This window comes from Octopus sinensis, linkage group LG20 (genome assembly GCF_006345805.1).
Source record: "Octopus sinensis linkage group LG20, ASM634580v1, whole genome shotgun sequence".
NCBI classification, from domain to species: Eukaryota; Metazoa; Mollusca; class Cephalopoda; order Octopoda; family Octopodidae; genus Octopus; species Octopus sinensis.
In genome coordinates this window covers 22565816-22585277 of record NC_043016.1, presented here as the reverse complement: position 1 = coordinate 22585277, position 19462 = coordinate 22565816, and the positions used below count along the sequence as shown (strand labels likewise).

At 39.9% G+C, this 19462-nt stretch overlaps 1 long non-coding RNA gene across 1 annotated transcript in view; it reads right to left on the bottom strand.

Moving 5' to 3' along the window:
• The window catches only part of LOC118767270, a 19354-nt gene extending 327 nt beyond the window's left edge, over positions 1–19027 (bottom strand). The window contains exons 1-3 of the long non-coding RNA XR_005003174.1: positions 19017–19027; positions 5640–5642; positions 1–777 (exon numbers count right to left, since the gene is read on the bottom strand). The exon at positions 1–777 is cut by the window's left edge and continues 327 nt beyond it. This is a non-coding gene — a long non-coding RNA (uncharacterized LOC118767270). The remainder of the gene's footprint in view (positions 778–5639; positions 5643–19016) is intronic.
• Between the last annotated feature and the right edge of the window lie 435 nt (positions 19028–19462).

Below are 19462 nucleotides of genomic sequence, written 5' to 3'. Positions count from 1 at the left end.
AATAATAAGTCTGAAGGAAAGTACTCCAGAGAAGAGTTCTATGTACGGAAGGATCTCACATATGTAATATAATTATAATGAGTTGAAAAACTTCGATCAATTGAGGTTATCTATGAAATTCATAGACTAAATTTACGTCAGTATGGAGGTTAGAATCTAAAAACTATCAAGGAAAAAAAACTAATAATATGAGCTAAGTGAAATTTTGGAAAATAAAAATTAATGCAGATGGTAGTGACATTCTTTTTTAAGCCTAACTTGCAAAATCAAGACACTTTTCGTTTTTATTAGAACTCTTCAGCAAAACATTCTACTCGTTTGGCAAGACTTGCGCGCACGCGCACATACATAAATACATACACACATACACACACACATATGTATCGTAATTATACTAATTATTAACATCAACAATAAAGCTGACGGAAGTGAGCATTCTGCATGCTAAATACAAATTAAGTAATCTCACACATAATTTGCAATAAGCTAAAGAATTTCAATAAACTTTAACTGCTTATGAAATCAGTAGACAAAAAGTCTCCTAGGTGTGTTTAAAATCTACACAACAATAAACAACGAAGATAACTTCTATAATGTCAGCTAATCTACAAATTCGGAAAATAAAAATATACATTATAAATCAGGTTTGGATGAAATTCTGTTTAGAAACGTTTTATTGACAACTAATGTATTCCTGTCAAGGTTTGTTTTATACTGTTTTCCAGTGTTGCAAATATATGTTTGGTCAACTGACGGAAAATATAACTGTTAGAGTTACTTCCTCATTGCATTACAAAGTTTATTCAGTCTATAAGCTTGTGATTAGTTGTTGATAGAAAAGTTAATTTTAGTGTTTTTGTAATATATTGATAAAAATTGGTCGATAATTTTGCATACTGAATGATGTTTTCTTCTATATTGAGTTTTTTTCTTTTTTTTTTTTTTGGTAACATGAATACTATTCTGCAGTCTGGGTGCACTAGTTTGATGTTTAGGAGAGAAAAAGTTTTACGGCTTTTGCATATATTTAATTCGTGTTAAATTTATTTGAATATCTGTTGTTCACTAGTGTTGCTTTATTCTATAGAATCTGTTATGCTTGGTTTATATTTGAATGAACATTAAGCGACCCTATTGATATTCAAGCATTTTTAACTCAGGTATGATTGATGAGCTAAGCAATTCAGTTTGCAATGAAACGCTCTTTGATTCGATCCACGGCGTGTCCTTTTGACCAAGTGTCTTTATGATTACCTCTGGTCGACTGGAGACATTTTAGTTAAATTGGATAGAAGGAAATTGCGTGGAAACCAGTCAAATGAACATGTCTGTGAAATACTCAACCACTTACACGCAAAGTGAGCGAGTCTTTAGTTAATTAATCGAACAACTGAATGCTCATTCTCGAAATCGTCGATTTATACTATACCAGTATAGTATATTTGAAAGAATAGAACATTTTACATGTTACAATTAAGAGATATTACAAAAACCCAAAAGCCTCTTTTCCATCAACAATTCACAAACCTCAGATAACCAATATCATAGTCGAATTTGCATCCAAACATGAAATATGTGAAGTCAATGATTCTTACATTAGATATATTAGTTCTGATAACAGTGAGGTAACACAATAGACAGAGTAAAAAATGCCTCGTTATATTTTATATATCTTCATGTTCTGAGTTCAAATTTCATACATTTAAGGTCAGTATATACCAGTCATATACTAAACGATTTAAATAGTTTAAAATTCCACATAAATATGTGACCCTATATCTAACTAATAATGCAAATGGACTAAGTATCTTTGTAGCATTTTGTAACATCTCTCGACATTCTGACTACAAATCTCACTAGAGTAGACTTGGTTTTTCCTTTTTGCAGGAACAATAATCTACAAACCAGTGATATAGAGAGATCCAATATAATTGGCAATACCTTTAATAATTTTGTAGTGAAAATGTGACATATCCTTTTGCCTTGTAACATTGTATCTCTAGCCTTATTGTATATGTTCGTATATACAATGTTTCACTACAACATGTGCCGCACTAACTTGCCAAGAGAGAAATCTTCCACTAAAAAAGATACTCGTCTTGGTCCAAAGCTCGTAAGCAACCACATTATGTAAGATATTACAAAATTTATTATTGTGCAAGAGTTACTACAAAACAAGTCAAATGATTCAGGTTGGTCTTCATATTATACCGTATAATTATTCTGAGAAAATATGTCGGGCAGGTTCAGTTGAGAGTTCACAATGGCATTCGGAAGGTTTGTCATCATTCCTAATTACATATTATGTAAATACGTCATTGGTGGTGGTCTGAAAGTTGTTTGTAGTCCGTTCACTAACAGAGATACTTCTGGAGTTTACGATGGTGTTGGAAAGCTTTTCAGTAGAATCACTGACAGCAACCACACCTATGATCTTGCATATTCCATTAAACGAAGCACGTACTGATTGTATCAATCAATCATTACTGATATTTGTATAGAAAAGTGTGTGAAGATGAATTATGAGAGTGCAGTAATGATTCACAATGTCATTACCAATGAGCCAGGTCTTATAAAACTTACAAGTGCTAATGTATAGCCACACAAACAAGACCTAAAAGCAGTTTACTATAGAGGGCCAGAACAAAATGGACAATCCACTATTATCAATGAATTTTGGATGGAACAGAGTGGTAAACCAACCATACTCCAAGGGACTGCAACGATATAAGACATGCTGGTACATACATAAAAACGACACTAAATGGCCACATATTTATAATAAACCAAACATTCAGGAGAGATGGTGCTTCTGTCAAAGTCGAGATCGCTGGAGGCATAAGTCTTTTCATGGTATGAAGGATGAGGCAGCTCAAACGATAATTAATGGAGAAATCCATACCTGTGGTAATATATTCTCAATATGTCGACGACATAAAAATTGTGATTAAAACAACGCCAAACGATGATACCCAGGAAACTGAAAAACATGATGGAAAAAATGTAGTACATACCAAACTCAATTTACTTGAAAACTAGGAATACAGCTTCAACAAAATTTGAGGATGATAATGAACGTGACAGTCGCCGTAAAAAGAAAGCTACCAGTCATGCTACCCATAGACAACTAAAGATACCTGATGAATGACAGGTTCGCTTTCAGTAAAATGCTACTAGATAAGCTGCCCATGCACAATATGAAAACCAACAACAGCACCGAGCAAAGCCAATTAGAAAGCTTGAAGAGCAAAACAAGCAGAGGCTAGCCTTCAGAATGTAGTGGTCTATGTGGCTAAATAGGTGAATGATCTCCCTTGCAAGAAAGATTATAGAGTAACCTCCCTTTACTAAGTTTCTCGAAGCATCTGTGTCATGAGACGTGATTCTTAATTATTCAAGAAACTTAGCGTTTCTCTTGGAAGTTTCTAGAATGTCTAACGTTCCATTAATAAAACAGCTTGCTAACCCTACGCTTTGCTTTTTAGTCAATTAGACTTAGAGCCATTCACGTCATTGACTTTTGCCTCTCATCACTACATCGTTTGCTGCTGGAATCTTTGCTAGTGTGAGTCTTATTTTTCAGTTGGTGATTTTTGTTAATCGTTATACCGTTTTGTGGATTCCTGTGTGAATCAAACGTTCGACATCGTTACAACGGCGTTTTCGCCCTACGGGGCAGAAAATTGTTAATTAATGTGAACTTTGCCCGATACAGGGTGAAAAATTTTTTTCTACTTTTGTCATTCGTGACAGAAGGTGTGTGTGTGTGTGTTTTTTTACGTTGTTGTCTGTAAAGACAATACTGTATCAAAAAATGGAATTTCATTTAAAATCAAATAAGAATTTCCCTCAATGCAGGGAAGTGTTGAAACAAATGAAAGTGAAAAACCAAGTTTTTCAGTAGCCATTGGAGGCAACTTTATGGAACTTTATGGAAAGGAACAACTGTTTAAATTCAGAAATCTAATAAAAAAGTCGGGAAGTGACACTAGACTCTTGCCACCACAAGAGACTATACAAAGCCTGGCATCTAAAATGGTGGTCTATAAAATTTACAGCAAAAAGGAAAAGAAAATAATGCCTACAAAAAAATGAAACAGTGGAAAAGTGTCTGGCGCCCATATGGGACAAAGTTGTGTACATAGGAAAAGGAGTGAGAAGCGCTACAGTGGAGGCGCATTTTAAAGATGCCGAAACGGCAAAGCAGTTATCAACTCAAACATTAAGTAATGACGAAATAATCCTCCTTCCGACATATTTAGGAAGGAGGACAGCAAAAATTACGATAGAGGAGATACCAATCGGGTACGAGGCGTCATGGCTAGCAGCTGCGGTTATCTGTGACGCCGAAGAGGAAATAACTATACTACAAATGAGAAGGAGGAAACCATTAATTTGAAAGGTCAAACCCTGGAAATTGTCGTACTGGCCTCAAATGAGGTTCTGGATTCAAGGCCAGATCGAATCTTTATAGTGGAGGGACTAAGTGCCCGTGTTTCGGTGGAAGGTCGAAGACCGAAGTGTTTTAAGTGTGGCGAGAAGGGACACGTAAGGTCAGACTGCTAAAAGGTAAAAAAGACAAAAAAAGTGGATGTCTCTCCCCTTAAAAAAATGTATAGAAACCAACAAGGAGGAGGAGGAGGAAAAAACGGGAAAACCGGAGAGGAGAATAAGTCACAGAAAACAAAAGATGGCGATAAATGATGTCAACAAGATAAAACGGGAGAAATGGATTACATAGTTGTATGAAGACCGATCAAATTTATGTTGTCAAACGTATTTGAAGAATCAGAAACCGGTCCTGCATTAATCGATTCTAGGTTGTCCATTTATCGAATGTTCTTCCTAGAGGTAAGACAAATTTTTCATGTTTGTTGCACACACACGTCTTTGCTAGTATATACGCAGTGAAGCTATACAATAGCATCGTATTTGTATCGATTACTATTTTCAAGTAAATATTGGTGCCTTAACTCAAAATGTGTGTGTATGTGTATGCTTTTTATGCATTTCCACATTTTTCATCTGATTTTCATAAAAAAGTTTTTATTAAATGGGAAATTACCGATGCCTAGGGATAGCCCCTTCTAGGAGAAAAATCAATAAAACTGAAGGGACCCCACCTGCGTTTTGCAAAAAAAAAAAGCAAAATTTGCACAGGAGAAAAGATTTTACACTTTTTAGCATACACATGATACATACACGCCCAAATGTCCACACCCTTTATAAGTACCATAAGCTCGTGGTGTGAAATGTGTCAACCTTACACCCTCGACTGCACCCTCGCCCATGCCCTCCAATTTTTCACTTTTAAGTAATCACACAAAACAATGTCCACCACTCCCCCTTTTAAGTGCACACGCCCAATTCACGCCTTCCCCCTTTTCCACACTTGAACACACACGTGCGCCATTATGCCCATAGTGTGATTTTCGAGCATGGCCTTTTGACCTGTGCGTGAGATCCTCAGTAATTGATCCAATCATGTTTACGACAAGACCTTGTTGGTGGAACGCTGCTCACCTGTTCACATACGCGTCATGTCATCATTGTTATTGCTTTTTGTGCATAACTTTGATGTGCAATGGCCTACAGGTTTGAAATGCCATTTGAGTTACATTCTTGTATTCACTTGGTACTGACTGCTTCAAAATGTAGCTACTACTTTGCTCAATTAACTATTTCCATTCAAATACGTATTTAATTAGTCGTTCTCTTTGTGTTCGTTTTGCTACATGCTTTTTTAATAACACATTACTACCGCCATGCTTCCTAAGAAAAGGCCACGTCTTAGTCGTCATGCAGACCACTTTTCAGCCTCAAAACAAAGGAGAACTAATGAGTCGTTCTTTGAGACTGCCGTTAGACTGTCACAAAATGTCATTCAAAATGCACTTGCTAGGTCGTCCGAAACAGAAGAACGGAAAAGTTTTCGCCTTTCTACAAATGCTTTCCTGGCTGCTCTTGCGCGTTGTTCTGAATGCAAAAAAGAAAATATGTTCAGCTTAACGTCTGTGTGATGTGGACATCGTTCCGTGCATTCAAAAAGAAACAAAAGAACTTGACGCTGATCTGAGAGGAGACGTGCTTTTGTGTATGTGTGTGTTCTGGAGTTATATTTTACTGCGCTATTTGAAACTGAAGCGAACCATTTTTGAAGATTTATTGGAGTACTTTGTTATTTGCTTGTTAAAAACTGTTTATTGCTTTTGAAAACAACTTATTGTGAATTCCCCCGTGAAGGGGAATTATTGTTGAACTGTGAAATATTTGTGGTGTAAAGCCAATGTTTCTGTGAGGTATTAGCTCCAAAAATTGTTTGTTCGGCGTTGGCCATCTACTGCATGACTCATTGGAGTCAGAAAAATTATTCGATATGCCCAGTTTGTCTCTGTATGAGTCACTCATGACACCAGAAAAAAAAAGATTCGCTGGCAGTGTCACTGAAAAAATTGAGTTTTGCAGCGACGTCTGGTGAAAAAAAAGGAACTAAATATTGAAAAGAATGAACTTGCCAAGTACAAAGATAATTTAAAAAAGGAGGGATCAGAGGTCAAGGAGGCGCATCCAACCATGATAACCGAAACCACCAATAAGTCGACGATAATATACAAAATTTACAGCATAAAAACAAAACGATCGACAAAGTGTCAGAAGAATCGGTAGGAAATGATTAAAAACGATATGGTCAGACATCACTTATATAACAAGAGCCAAGAAGTTTGCAACGACCGAAGGTTTGCAACTGAAGAAAAAGCAAGATACCACTCCACTAACACGCTAAAAACAGAAGAGGTAGTTCTTCTCCCCATCTATATGCTGGTTAGCAGCAGCCACAACCATAGACTTGGAGGAGAAGATAACACTCATCTAAGCGACGGTTACAGAGAAAGAAAATTGCCAGGGGCAAAGCCTTAACATTCTAATAGAAGCCGAGCCCCCAACATTGGAAGAAATTCCAGAAGTCATTCGAGGGGAGAGGCTAGACTGGTCGTCTCTGCGGAAGGAAGGAAACCTAGATGCTTTAATTGTGGCAAGGTAGGCCACATAAGGGCTGAATGTAACCCTCCTTGAGAAGAATCAGATGAGGAAGAAGAGAAGGAAATAGCAATAACAGCAGTACCATCAACACAACTCAGGAGGAAAGCAGCAGTAACAAGGAAGGAGAGAAAAGAAGGGTTGGACACCTGTAAAAAGAAAAATCATCCAAACCTCCTCTTCAAAACCCACCAACACTCAGGAAAATAAAAAGGCAAAAAAAAAAACAACTACAGAAAAGAAAAGCGAAAATATGATGGCTGTGAAAGCATCAAATAGGAGATTATTAAACCGTTTAGCAGTCATCCCGACTGCCAAACGGGCGACGAAATTTCAACTGAAGACTTTGGTATTTATAAAATCGACAAAAAAAACTATCGCAGATTAAAGTCAGAATTTTACCATGACAAAGGCCCACTGCAGAAAGATTACTCTCTGCAGACTTATGACGGCCTAACCCATCAAACCCTGCAAGCCCATGTCAAAGAAAAAGTGGTGAATGAGAATCCACCTCTTACCACTGATTAAGGTAGGTTGCATTGAGTATTCATGTGGGTTGTTTAAATGTGCGTAACCTGACGTCGAGCTGTAAGCAAGAGCGCTTCCTAAATGACATCAGGTCGTGTAATTTGCATGTTATTGTTGCTACTGAAACCTGGTTAAAGGGACCAAGAGAGCTGCTTCCGCTCCTGGACGGTTACGAGAAATTCATTTCTCCAAGCCGTTCTACGGGCAGAACTGGGGTGTTGGTCCTAATAAAAAGAAACCGGGTTTCAAATAAAAAGTTAATTTTTTTTACCCAGAAGATAGGCTGGTCGACATGGATTTGACGTTCAGTTGTGGCAAGACTATCAGACTGGTTGCAATTTATGCACCCAATTCAATTGGTCAAAGTAAGTATTTTCGTGACCTGAAAAAGTTTCTGGGTACGTTACATCCACTAGTTTTGTTAGGAGACTATAACACAATCTGCGATGCACGTGTGGATTATATTGGTTCAAACAAGGATAGGAAATGTAATCCTTGCCTTCGGGATCTGCTAAGTCGCTTTCATCTACCAAATCCATATAGACAGGAATTCCCGAACGCTCCATTGTGGACGGGTCTTCCAGGTCATACATAGATAGGATTTTAATTAGAAAAATAGACAGAAATATAGCTAAGTATCCACAGTTCCACCTGGTTAGCTACAGTGATCAAAAGCCTGTCACTTGTAAGCTTGACATAGATAAGCAATATAGTAGAGGTTCCAGCTACTGGAAGCTTAATATGTCCCTTTTGGCGATTGAGTACAGAATATGGATTAAGTTACTAATACAGAGGGCATTAACTGGAACCATTATAATCAACAAATGGTGGTATGCCCTCAAACAAGCCATTAAATATGGGTCTATTAAATATAGCATAAGTGGCTAAAGTGACTAGGAGGGAACAAGACCTAGTTAAGACCGTAGAGGAGGCAATGAGGAATGACTCTGCATCCCAGGTAAATGCGAGGAGATTGGAATTAAACCAGCACCTCGAAATCAAATACATGGGGTGCATTGTCAGAGCTAGACTTGGTGCAGTGGGTGCGAGGGAATCAGGGCCGCTGGATGAGCCCAAGTGGTGGAAACCCAATGATATCACAATTCGATCTTTGGTGAACCAACAAGGTGAGTTGACAAACGAACCCGAGGAAATATGCAAGACCTTTCAGGAACACTTTGCTCAGTTTTTTGGAGGAAGCAATGGGCCGGAGAGTAGGAGGGACCTAACGGACTTCCTCGCCGGGTTGCCGCGTCTTTTGCGGCAGGATACGGAGTGTTGTGAAGGGCCGATCACACCCTAAGAAGAGGTAGAGGCTATGATGGACTGCGGCATGGGTAGGGCGCCAGGAATGGATAGTCTACTCTACAAGTTATACAAGAGTATGCCAGACTTGTTCGGGCACCTACTGGCAAGTGTTTATACGAACTGGCAGCAGAATGGGTATATTCTCAGATCTCTGTGCCGGGGAGTGGTAACGCTAGTCAGAAAGAACACGGACAAGGAGTATTCCATTGATAATTTTATGCCCACTCTGCTAAACAGAGAGCTTAAGATTTTGGTCAAAGTGTTAGCAAAAAAGTTGGTGTGTGTCGTGGATGGTTTGGTTGGGGAGGCACACATATGTGACATTCCTGACAGAACCATTCGGGATAATCTCCACCTTCTGCATTACACCTTAGAGGGATTTAAACCTGGCAAGGGGGGCACTGGTCCATTTAGGCCAAGCAAAAGCTTTCAATAGGGTTGACTATCGTTACCTGGTGTCTGTTCTTGTACAGTTCGGCCTGGGTCTTGGCTTCCTTAGTGGACCATATCAGTATATTACAACATCGACTCCATCGTTTGGGTGAACGGTTTTCTGTCAAAGCCGTTCTGCATCAAACGCTCAGTTCACCAAGGGTAACCACTCTCGCCACTTTTCTATGTGCTGGCTCTTGAGCCATTGCTGCGAAAGTTAAGTGGCATCCCGAGAGAGCCAGGTTGTGTAAAATTGGTTTCAGCATACACGGATGACGTCACTATCATTGTGACCAAAATGGAGCACCTACAGAGAGTAGATGAGGTCATTAAGGATTACGAGACGGTGGCAGGAGCAAAGATTAATCGTGAAAAGTCAGTCGGCTTGCAGCTCGGCACCAGGAGGGCTAAGTCAATGCCTCCTGACAGTGTCGTGAGACGTTGGACGGAGGGTCCGATTAAGTTATTAGGGGTCTGGTTTGGTTCGTACATCCAGACAGAGAAGAACTGGGCTGAGGTTTCGAGCAGCATGACCCACGTAATCAAGACCTGGTCTTAGTGGTAGCTATCCCTGAAAGGGAGCGCGGAGGTGGCCAATGTGTTTATCGTATCGGTCATCATTTACCGCCTAACTGTTGTTCCTTGCTCTGATTCATGGTTAATCAAGCTGGAAAGACAGCTCTTCCGCTTCTTGTGGAGGGGCTCGAAACCGCTTGTGAAATGCTCTATTTGCTGCTATGAACCGTGTGAACGAGTGAACGAGTGTGGTCTCTGCTTGTGAAACAGATGCTTCCCAAGTTCACTGGTTTCGGTGGATGGGAAACCTGGTTCTATCGTAGATTGAAGTTGGCTATGTAGCATGCATCCTTTCAAATAGTGGAGCCAACTTGTGGCATCTGGTAATGTGAGGTAATGTCGTATTTCCAAGGAAATATGATTGTCGCTTTCCCATTGGTTGAAATAACTACTCATATAGGAATTCTGAAAATTAGTAAAAGAATATTTTTATAAGATTTCCATTCTTTAAAGTCAAGATGAGTAGTTATAAAAACCCTGGATTTTGGGGAAAACTTTAGCATTTGTGGGATGTTACTAAACTCCATGACACTCACTCTTTGAGATATTGGCTAATTTTCATGCCATGTCTATGATAAAAATCCAACAAGACTTATTTGAATTGTTGTGAACTCTAGTAGTTAGTGTGAAGGATTAGCTAGTGTGAATTTTAAGTCGTAATTCTCTACGACAAAATGACTTTACTTTCCAATTGTACTATAAATGCTAAATGTACATAAGTAAACTAATGTAGTAATTATTTTCTCTTTCTGCACGTTCTTCAACTTGTTAATGAAATTTATTTCTGTAATTATGAAACTGTACTTTTTTTATAGCGGTTAAACGAACACAAATTTATTTATCTTTGACATACATGCACACATAAAATGTCAGCGTTTCAGAGAATATATTTCTCGTTATGGTGTTTATGTAGCTGGAGTCAGGATTTATGTTTAATGATAACACTTATAAGTAAGTTATAAGTGACGTGTTTATCAATATATATTCCTACTTCAAGAGTAAAATATATTTATTATCTATTTCCAAATAGGAAACATATAAAAGTAGCGTTACACTAACAGTAACCAAACCGCCATAGGTACATAGTTTACCTGCTATTCCGTCGCTCGGGCAATGCCAGCAGTGGTGGTTCAACCGCATCTTTCTATAAAGGGTTGGAAGAGTCGGAATGTAACGATACTGTAGCAATAAACATTTTAGCCATTTTGAAATATGGCGCGAATTGGCAATATGACATAATGTCTTTGCCGAAGAATTATTATTTTCGTTTTTTTTTCCATTGGTTAATATAACTGCTCATATAAAGATTCTAAAAGTTTCGTAAAGAATATTTGTCATGGATTTCGATTCTTTTAAGTCAAGTTGAGCAGTTATAAAAACCCTGGATTTTGGGAAAAACTTCAGTGTTTGTTGGATGTCACTGAACTTCACGACACTCACTCTTTTGAGACATCGGTAATTTTCATGCCATGTCTAATGTTAATCACAAGTCTATTTTGATTTGTAGATTAATGTATTAGTTAGAATTAAGAATTAGTTAATGAATTTATAGTCGTTCTTCTACACGACAAAATTATCTTTCTTTCCTACTGTAAATAATATAAAATGTTATATTTATATAATAAAACTAATTAAAAGAAAATGTTTCTCTTCACGTTTGTTTTTCAACTGAGCATAAATAAGTATGCATTTCTGTAATCCTTAATTTATGTTTTCTTATAGCGGTTAAAAGGACACGAAGAAAATATTCAACATATATGTCGTTAATATTCATAGCGTTTCATGTGTATATGTCTCTATGATGTTATATACTGTAGTTAGGGTTTTGGGTATAATGATAACACTTAAGTATAAGTGACATTAATCATTATATTATCCCTTACTCAGAAAAAAAGCCAAATAAAATAATATAACCTAAGAGAAAGCTTAAGGTAGAAAAACTAAAAACCGCCATAACACCTTAGGGGAAACTCTAGGTTGCGATGATAATTGAAAAATACCTTATGAAAGAGAATTTCCAGGTTCGAAATTTCCCCTAGACACCTGATGAAGGCTGGAGGGTATATCAGCCGAAACGTTGTGTTAACAACAAGCAAGATGAGGACAAATATCTGTCAAATGTAAATAATGTAAATAGTATATATATATAATTGCAGCGTGGAAGGTGTTTGTAAGCCATTTAAGAAACTCCTTCCACGCTGCAATTGTTTTTGTTCCAGCACATGATCTCAGATCAAATCACTTGCTCTGCGAGTACACCTCCTATATATATATATATATATATATATATATATATATTATATATATATATATATATATATACAAACAGTGTACCCCCAGTTATTTGCGGTTCCCAGTTATAATTGTTCAAGGAAACCACCGCATATTTGCGGAAGCGTAAATATTATCTGCAATATCTTTCTCTTTCTCTCTCTCTCACCACTCTCTTATTATTATTATAGCTTCCGAAGTGGACGGACGTGTTTTCCCGAAGCTCATAAGTTTTTGGACCATTTCTGCCTGAAATTTTGTAAAAAGTTTAAATATTTTTGTATATTTGTGTGGCCAAGCTAACTAACTTCTTGCGGAGCTTGTTGGTTAGGCAAAATTTTATCCCATTAGGGGTAAAATTACAGTTTGAACTTTTAAATTTTTGCAAACATACACATTTAACAAAAAATGTCTTTGAATAGAGAAGTTAGCTGTTCCCTTCTTCAAACACCACACCCTCCACAAACACAGACAATTTCGAAAATGGCTCCAAACCGCCCATTTTGCACCTTAAAGGCAACAAAAAAAATTTTGAAAGCACGTGCCGGCACATGAAGCGTTCAATATGACAATGCAAAAGAAGGCGTCACTTTTGACGTCATTGAAGATTTTCCTGCTCTTCCCTCCACCAATGCTCCAGTACCGGAGAAGGCGGAAAGACAAGTAATGACCAGCAACAACACTAATGAAAATCATCGTAACGGTTTTGTCTCCGCTGCAAAGAAGAGCTCGGAGGAAATAAAAGTTACGATGGAAGAAATTAAAACTGCAAAAGGTTTATTGAGGAAAGAAGGGAACAGCGTATTCCTGAATACTCCTCAAGAACTAATACAGGAAGACAATCATCTACAAGATTTTCGAAAGAAAATATAGAAAAATAAGCAACACAACAACTAGAAATAGCTCTAAAGCCCATTTGGGGTCAAAAGAGCTATGGAGGTTCGATTCCCAACGGAGGAGGATGCAAGGAAGCATGCCATTTCGCCCTTGCAGACAGAAAGTTTGTTGCTCGTACCGACATACCTTGGTCGGCGAGAAACAAAAATCAAAATTGACCAGGTGCTCGAGTTAAGTATATCTTGGCTGGTGGCAGCTGTCCTTTATGACATAGAGGACACTGCCACTATTCTGGAAGTACACAGGCTGCGGGAGAGGAAATGGTCAGGTATGGGAGTGCAGCAGCTGGCACAAATCCAGCAGGAAAAACATAAATTCCATACCTGACGGTGTAAATTTGCCCGACGGCACCAGATTGCACGTTGCTGTAGAGGGGCGAAGGCCAAAATGCTACCTCTGCAGCAGCAAAAAGCATCTGAAGAAAGACTGCTCCATTTGCAACAAAGAATGGAAGCAGAGAAAAAGAAGACATTACAACAACAACAAAAACAACAGCGTAACACACTGAAAATTGCCACACCACCAACACCATCACCACCACCACGAAGAGCGACACCACCTCCAGCCACCACCAACCAACACCAACACCAAGAAGGACCACCCAGAAAGAAGCACCGGCACCGTCACCAACACCAACAATTGCAGCAACAGCACCGTTTCCAACAAATGTAACTGTTTTTCGACAAACTGTTGAAACGGACCCAACAAATGTCCCCTTTCCAGATTAGGACAGCTCGGATTGTGCAAGCACTGATAGCGAGAAAGAGGAGTGGCACACGGTGCCACCGAAAAAGAAAAGACGAAAAAAAACAAAAAGAAACACATAACACACAAGGGAAGCGCGAACAAATAGTGCTTCCCAACATCAATGACATGCACTCACAACAACAAACAACATTTTCTCCACCATTACTGCCACACACACTAACACATACACACACCGTAACAGCTATAAACACAAAAAATGAACAACTTGTCACATACCTGAAACAAAACACAGACATTAAAATTACTGATTTCGTTATACCAACACACAACACACCACCAGCACACATTCTCACCATAAAAATAAATGAAGAAAAATATAATGAAATCAAGGAGAAATCCCCTAACGACGTCAGGTCGTTAGGGAGAAATTTCTCGAAAAAACTCTACAAAAACCTGGTGGAAACACCCATGCTAAAGCACAAGGGAGCCGCCCCACCAAACAACACCAATAACAGAAAGTAGAGCCTTTTTCTCCTTCTTAACCTTTTAAAACATGGCAAAACTCAGAATCGGTAGCTTAAATGTGAGAGGCCTCGGGTCACCTGTCGACCTGAGGTTTCATAGAGTGGATGTAGCAGCCATTAGCGAAACCAGGCTCTCCAACCAGCAGGAACTCGCAGCCCTTTCGGCGGATACGAGATTTTTCTATCTCCGTGTCAGCCGGGAGCGGGCAGTGGTGGTACTGCGGTGTTGTTTCGGAAGGGCCTGGATTTGAAAATAAGGACAGTCTTCCTGGATCCAGAAGGTAAGTTGGTGGTCCTCGACGTAGACGGTAGTGACGGCGGTGCTTTCAGACTGCTCGCTGCCTACGCTCGGAGAGGAGCAGGGCAGTCCAATTATTTCAAGCGTCTGGAGGTTTCCAATTCTGAGAATACACCAGTGATGAAAAAAAAGGTAATTTAAAAGGAGAAAGGGTGCTTTCTACCCACCCACTCCGCTCCCTTTTGACCAGGCTCCCGTGGCTTTTATGGGTTTTTCCACGAGTAACCTTTCGAAGCGCCCCCCCCCCTATTGGGAGTTTTTACTTGTTACATATTTTCGTTGTTATTGCACATTTTTACACGGATTTTTTTCAGACGGACAAAACCCTTTGTAACTTTCGTTCTGTGTTTTGTCCCTACATGTTTTGATTGATTTTTGTCAGCCCTTGTGCCCAATAAAACGAATTATTATTATTATTATTATTATTATTATTATTATTATTATTATTATTTCTTCCAACGCTGATGGACATGTATCCGGAGGCTCTGTGATTTTTGCACCAATTTAATTGGAAATTTATTGATAAGTCTTAATATTTTTTAATAATTTTGTAGCCAAGCCGACTAGCTCTTTGCAGAGCTGGTTGGTTAGGCAAAATTTTGCCCCATTCGGGGTGAAATTACGTTTTGAAATTTTGAACATTTGAACATTTAAACATTTTGAAAATTACAAAAAAAACATGGCTATGAAGCGAACAGTTGGCTGTCCTTCCTTCCAAATACATTCCCTCCGCAAACACACACAACTCGTCCAAACACCACTTCACGCCTTAAAAGGCAACAAAGATCCTCCTTCCGAACCGGAGAGCACTCGCTCCGTTCGAAAGGAGAATACAAGCCAGGACGTCGCGTTCGACGTAATTCCCGATTTTCCCCCTCTCCTTCACCCAATGCTTTGGTACGGAAGGAGGAGAAAGGAAAAACATTACCAAAATTATTACAAACATGAACACAGAGAAAAATGAAAAAACTTCCAACGATTTTGCTTCTGCTGCGAAGCAATTTCGGACGAAGTTAAGATAACTTTAGAAGACATAAAAAAAGCGAAGGAATTATTGAGGAAGGATGGCAACAGCATCTTCCTCAATACTCCACAAGATGTAATTGACAACACCAACAGGAAAACAATTACATACACAGTTTTCGATAGAAAACTGAAAAAAATGACAAACGCCACACCCCAACAGTTAGAGATAGCTCTAAAGCCCATTTGGGCCCAAAAGAGCTACGTAACCAAGGGGAAGCGTTTCGGAACCATGGAGGTTCGCTTCCCAACAGAGGAGCAAGCAAGGGCGAACGCCATTTCGCCCTTGCAAACTGAGAGTTTGTTACTCGTCCCAACCCACCTCGGGCGAAGAGTGACAAAAATAAAGATTGACCTTGCCCCCCCCTGAACTAGATATGTCATGGCTGGTGGCAGCTGTCCTCTGTGATATAGAGGACACTACCACCATTCTGGATGTCAGGAGAGTGAGGGAGAAAAACTGGTTGGGGATGGGAGTGCTGCTTCTTGCTCAAATTCAGCAAGAAAATATCAGCAAGGTCCCAGATTTCGTGAGTTTGCCGGACGGCACCAGGCTAAACGTTGATGTAGAGGGGCGAAAGCCAAAATGTTTCCTCTGCAGCTGCAAAAGCCACTTAAAGAGGGACTGCCCCATTAAAAAAAAAGAGAATGGAGGCTTACAGCAAGAGGCAGCAACAACAACAACAACAACAACAACAGAAACAACACGAAACACCAAAAGCTGCCACACCACCAATACCATCACCAGCACCAAGATGAACAACACCACCTCCAACAACAACAACCACCAAACCAACACCGACACCAGTACCTTGAAGGTCGACAGCAGCAACATCAACAGCAACAGGAGCAGCGGCACCACCGATACCGGCGGAACCAACAACCTTTCGTCCTGCTGCTGAAGCAGACCCCTCAACCATTCCTTTGCCGGATGAAGAGTACTCGGATTGTGCGAGCTCTGATTCCAACAAAGGAGAATGGAGCACAGTGCCTCCAAAAAAGAAACGGAGGAAAAAACAAAAAGATATACAGGGGAAGCACGAACAAATAGTGCTTCCAAACATCAACAACAACATCAACGACAACACACATTCACAACAACAAACAACAACAACACTTTCGACACCACTACTGCCACTGCCACAGACACAAACAAACAGAGACGCACTTACAGCAATAAATACAAAAAACCAAGAACTGGTTGAGTATTTGAAAAACACAACCAGTACAAGTATAACAGATTTTGTTATACCAACAAAAACCACACCACCAGCACACATTCTGACAATAAAAATAAACAAAACAATATATAATGAAATCAAACAAAATTTCCCCCCCCCCCGCCGCCGCCGACGACGACGACTATTATTATTATTATTATTATTATTATTATCATTATTATTATTATTCCTTCTGACGCCGATGGACGTACGTGAATGAGCTCCGTGAATTTGACACCAATTTCATTGGAAATCTATTGATAGGTTTGAATATTTTTTAATATTTTTGTAGCCAAACCGACCGGCTTCTTGCGGAGCTCGTCGGTTGGGCGAAATTTTGCCCCTTCGGGGTGAAATTGCTGTTTATTACATTGAAATTGACATTTTTTTTTTTTTGCACACACACATTTACAAAATGGCTTTAAAACAAGCTGCTGGCTCTTCCCTCCTTCTTACAACACCCCCTCCACAAGAACAAAAAACAACGTCACGGGTTACGTACAACCCATTTCAAGCCGTAAAAGGCAACAGAGCTCCTCCTTCCGAAACGGAAAGCACGCGCACCGTTCGAAAGGGGAATACTAGTCAGGACGTCGCGTTCGACGTCACTCTTGATTTCCCCCCTCTGCCTTCAACAAGTGATGCTGTACCGAAGGGGGAGGTAAAGAAACTTATAACAGACACAAACACAGAAAAGAACCAACAAAAAAATGTAAAAGTCTCTAACGATTTTGCTTCTGCTGCGAAGCAAATTTCGGAAGATGTAGAAATAACAATGGAGGACATAAAAATGGCACAAGATTTGTTGAGAAAGGAGGGAAACAGTGTTTTCCTCAACACACCTCAACAACTCACACAAGAGACAAACAAAAGAACAATCTTTTATAAAGTTTTCGAAAAGAAAACTAAAAGATTGTTTAACGCCACACCACAACAGTTAGAGATGGCTCTGAAGCCCATTTGGGGCCAGAAGAGCTATGTGACAAGAGGGAAGCGATTTGGAACCGTGGAGGTTCGCTTCCCAACAGAGGAGCTTGCAAGGGCGAACGCCATTTCGCCCTTGCAAAATGAACATTTGTTCCTCGTCCCGACGTACCTCGGGCGTAAGGTACAAAAAAGAACTATAGCACAATACCCCCCGAACAGAAAATCTCATGGCTAGTGGCGCTGTCCTCTATGGCATAGAGGACACTGCCACTATTCTGAATGTTCGGAGGGTACGAGAAAAGAACTGGTCAGGCATGGGTATTCAACTGCTGGTACAGATCCAGCAGGAAAACATCAATGCCATACCTGACTTTGTCATCTTACTGGATGGGACCAGGCTAAATGTTACTGTAGAGGGGCGAAAGCCAAAATGTTTCCTCTGCAGTAGCGAAAGCCACCTGAAAAGGGACTGCCCCATTCAAAAAAGAATGGAGGAGTATAGCAAGAGGCAGCAACAACAACAACAACACAAGCAACAACAACAGAAACAACAAAAACAGCACGAAATACCAAAGGCTGCCACACCACCAACACCTCACCACACCAACACCAAGACGAACACACCACCTCCAACAACAACACCACCACCAACCAACCAACACCACCACCAACCAACACCGACACCACCACCAAACCAACACCGACAACCCCACCAACCAACACCGACAACCACCACCAAACACCGACACAGTACCTCGTCGAAGGTCGACAGCAGCGACATCAACAGTAACAGGAGCAGCGGCACCACCGATACCGGCGGAACCAAAACTTTTCATCCTGCTACTGAAGTAGACCCCTCAACCATTCCTTTGCCGGATGAAGAGATCTCGGATTGTGCGAGCTCTGATTCCAACAAAGGAGAATGGAACATAGTACCTCCAAAAAAGAAAAGGAGGAAAAAACAAAAAGATTTACAGGGGAAGCATGAACAAATAGTACTTCCCAACATCAACAACAATCAACAACAACACACACTCACAACAACAACAACAACACAACAACACTTTCGACACCACTACTACTGCCACTACCACAGACACAAACAAACACAGACACAATTACAGACACGATTACAGCAGTGAATACAAGAAACCAGGAACTGGTTGAGTATTTGAAAAACAAAACAAGCACAAACATTACAGATTTCATCATACCTACACACAACACACCACCAGCACACATTCTCACAATAAAAATAAACAAAACAGTTTACAACGAAATAAAACAAATATTCCCTAACGATGTGGGATCGTTAGGGAAAAGTTTCTCTCAGAAACTTTACAAAAATATTATTGAAGCACCTGTGCAAAAGCACAAGGGAGCCACCCCCCCACCACCAACAACAGTAGTAGAGCCTTTTTTCTCCTTTTTTTTTTTTTCTTTTGAAACATGGCAAATCTTAGAATCGGTTGCTTGAATGTGAGAGGCCTCGGGTCACCTTGGAAACAGGGTCACCTGTTAAACGACCTGAGGTTTCATGATGTGGATGTAGCAGCCATCAGTGAAACCAGGCTCTCCCACCCGCAGGAACTCGCAGCCCTTTTCGGCGGATACGAGATATTTCTATCTCCGTGTCGGCCGGGAGCGGGCGGTGGTGGTACTGCGGTGTTGTTTCAGAAGGGCCTGGACCTGAAAATAAGGACAGTCTTCTT